Genomic DNA, 4,167 nt, shown 5'->3' on the forward strand with positions numbered 1-4,167 from the left:
TTTACCACTTCCAGCTGGGCCAGTGATGAAGATATTGTGACCAAGCAGTGCTAACTCCACACACTTTTGTTGTTCCTCTGACAGGCTACAAGGCAAAGTTTTGAAGATCATTAGTTTTCTCAATAAGAAAAGATAAATCTTATCTGTACAAAACTTCCAGAAATCTCTCAAGTGAACTCTCCATATTATTTTCGGATATTTTAAATTGTTAAAATTACTTCAAGAATTTAAGTAATACAATTCAGATTTATGGAGATATCCGGAAGCTATGTTCAGGAAATGATATGTTAGATATTTAAAATCTTGAACTCAATTTGAAGCTGATATCTAACAAAAAATATTACAACAAATGACAGACATCTTATTTTCCTGGAAAGAGAAAGCAACAATTTAACAACTGTTTCTGCAAATTTGATAAAATAGCTAAAAACATAAATCTATCAATGGTTATACACTGCTTTTGAACACGCACAGTTAAATCCACTACACACTTTCAGTCTCCAGGGTAATATGACATCAATAACATTGAACACTTTCATTAAATGCTGAAAATGCTTAAATGCTTAAAACTTCTTCAATATAGCATGCATCATGCACAACCTAATGAGACTGATCAATGAAAGTTGATTTGTTGCATAATATAATGAAAATGATCAAATCTGTAGTCAAAACCAAGGGAAACACAAATCAAAAGTACATCACTCTCAATTTATATTATTGATCTGTCTCTAGGAAAAGTCTTAAAAACTTTCATGCAAATGTACTACTGAAAATGTAGACTGATAAAACCTTAAAGAAACACTTAGTTGTTTAAGTGTTTAAAGGCCCATGAACTGTAAATTTCAAATGATTTTATTCATGTAGGTGAAATCACGCATCACTAATTTGTAAATGAAAAAAGACAAGTGGGTATCCAACTCAAATATGGCTGCATTTATACTTGTATGCAAAAAGGAGACGTGTAGTGTGACACCATACTAATATGCAAAAACACCCACACATTTGACATGGAAGTAACATTTGTTACAATCTTGATGGAAATACTATGGTGTCAACCAATGAATGGGACACATGTAATTTAATGGATGTTTTCTGTGTTACTTTGCAACATGACTTGTATACTTTTTGAAAGTGGCAGGAAATTCACAATGCAATAAACATGACTTTACTTTTGGGTGTTTCTGTCACAAATACATATTTTCTCACGTTTAAAGCCAACGACATTATTGTGAGTTGGAAATCAAAGATTAATTGGGAATTTAAGAGAATATATTTTAAGTCAAAATATTTCACAGTTACAGCTGATGGACCTTTATTAACACATTGGGTAATTAATTACTTGAAAATACATATTAATGAAATTCATGATCAGGATTTTATAAAAAAATGAAAAAGTAATTAATTGAACTATTTTAACAAAAAAGTATAACTCTGACTTGATGTATTTTATTTATACATGTGTGGTAACATATGTAAACTGGGCAGACTGAAGAAGCTATCTGCCCTTATTATCATACAGTCCTAAAATGTCAGCATAACATACCTCATACCTGGTTTCACAATAATATAAATGCTACCTTGATAAACAATACCCAACAATACAAATAAATCAGTTACAATTTAAAAAATACAAATGTATTGACACATAACACCCTACAGTACAAATCAATTTCAGTTAAAAAAATAAAATGATATAATGACAACATCCTCTTCTTTAAAGCATAACACCCCATACACCAGTCCGGGTTATGTCCATATAGAGGATAGTAGGGAAGAGCCAATGGCGTACCGTATATGTAATGAAATTAAGGCAAGAACAATCACGTACTGTATATGTAACAAGGGTCAAAGGTTACGTTGGTTCACTTTGTTCAGATCGCGATATGACCTGACAGATCCACCGATCGAGTGAGACTGTTGGCTACCCGGAAGTATCTTAGCTCCACTCGATTGGCGACGTTCTACCGTGTTAAAAATTGTAAGATTTCTTCAGGAATAGTTTTCTGAGTTTCTTTACCCTTGACCATATTCGACAAGAGTTATTGGACGTTTTTCGTTCTCTTTTCCAGCTTTTGGTTAACTTCTCGGCGATTGATCCGGCGCGCGTTTTTCTGAGCGAAGGGTCAATCGTACCGGGAAACGCATGGTGATCGAAAAAATCGTGCTCCATCGTGCTCCGATGACCGACTAAAACAGTTGACCCATCTTTGTAAAGCTTGAAAAATTCTGCATACTGCAGATGGCAAGGTTAAATTGAAATTTGACCAAAAATAGGCGATATTTGGCGACAAATAACTTACTGTAGATTTACAAGGGTCAAATGCTGATTTCTAGGAGCCGTACCCGGCCAGGAAATTCATCCAAATAAGTAATTTTCAATGTACTAACCACTTGTGTCGGTCACCATCTCGGCCGCACTGAACATTGTGCGTAACGTCCACAACTAAAACTACCCAGTGCTAAAAATAAGGGCGAAATCAAGCCGAAAAGTTCCAAACTCGTTGCAATGTACGAGCCAAGGTTTGCATGGTTAAGTATTCATGACGTTGGCGGCGGCAGGTTCGCTGATTGGTCAATCGTACTATCCTCTCTATGGACATAACCCGGACTGTACACTTGTACTTGCAAACACATACAGAATTCCTTTCTAGTAGAGAAACCACATACATGTACAGTGCAAGGTATAGTTGTACTGTAAAATCTAATATCACAGTACTCTGACTGGTGGTTCAAGTAATATTGATCTTACTGGTGGTTGTTTACATTTGGAGGATGTTGCCATCTTCATGGCACGTCTGTCAGAGCAACATGTTTATTCTATTTTATATACACTCCATGAGATCTCTGAGTATATATGTGTGTGTGTGTGTGTGTGTGTGTGTGTGAGAGAGAGAGAGAGAGAGAGAGAGAGAGAGAGAGACAGACAGACAGACAGACTGACACAGACAGACAGACAGACAGAGACAAACAGGAGAGAGACAGACAGACAAACAGACAGAGAAACAGACATAGAAACAGGCAGATAGACAGAGATGCAGACACAGAGATCATATTGAGAGATATGCACATTTCAAAATACAAGCATGCAAAGCATATTTGTTTTGTACCTCTGTGACATGACTTTTCATATACAAAACATTGCATCATTGCAGGAGAAACTGTAAACACAAATACTAATTGTTTTACTTACCAGCGCCTGCTGTTGACAACTTCTCACTGATTTGTAAGCTTATCAATAGTATCCACGTTTCTGCTCAAAAGATCGAGAATGAAAAATAATGTCAGAGGTTGGTAAATCGCCATCACTTATATTATGTCACGTGCCGATCAATCAAGCATCGTTGAATATTTATATTAGATGCTAATGACTTATTATCAATGGTGAATATTCATACCCCTCAGATATTGCCCAAGCTGGAGAGGCAGCTGAGCTGGAGGCGGCGGTACCGAATCACCCCCCCCCCCGATCTCCCCACTTATGATGCTCGCTAAGCTTGCATACAATGATACATGCAATATTCTGCGTATATATTCGTGCAGACATTACATTGTAAAGGCCAACGATCCGGACTGAGTCTGTGATCTCCTTCACAAATGCACGGTCACTCGAGTAACCGTACCAAACGTCAGGCATCTTCACTGCTGTGCTGTGAGGACACAAACACATCAATAGGGCAGCCGCAGGAACAACTTTAGTGCCATGGTTTGCAGGGGAAGGACGCGACTGAATTCACAAACGCACTCACTCCAAATGCTTACCTTGCGTATAAATTATCCTGTCGTTTTACAGTAGTGTGATACAGATCGATGGACTGTCTGGAGAAACGTGAGGAAACCGCTGAACAGCACGTTGTATTTTCCCGCGAGTACACCAGGCGTAAACAACATCCGGGCTCGTACTTGAGCGAGTGTACATTGTCGTTGTGAATGAGTATTCCAGGTGATAGTTTACAGTAAAAGACGGGTTGATTTGTCATTGGTATCCATATAAGTATTATTTTACAAGAATGGAAATTGAATGAAGTTGAGATGGCGAAGTTTAAACTGTAGTGAAATTTTGCGTTGGGACAAGCCTCCTCATGTATTAGTAATGAGAGCTGGCCGAAGCAGCCTTTACAGGGCCCCCAATTGGTCAATTTAAATGCCCAGTGACGAAAGCGCCGTCAC

This window comes from Ptychodera flava (assembly GCF_041260155.1).
Source record: "Ptychodera flava strain L36383 chromosome 23 unlocalized genomic scaffold, AS_Pfla_20210202 Scaffold_23__1_contigs__length_28996876_pilon, whole genome shotgun sequence".
Classification (NCBI taxonomy): Eukaryota; Metazoa; Hemichordata; class Enteropneusta; family Ptychoderidae; genus Ptychodera; species Ptychodera flava.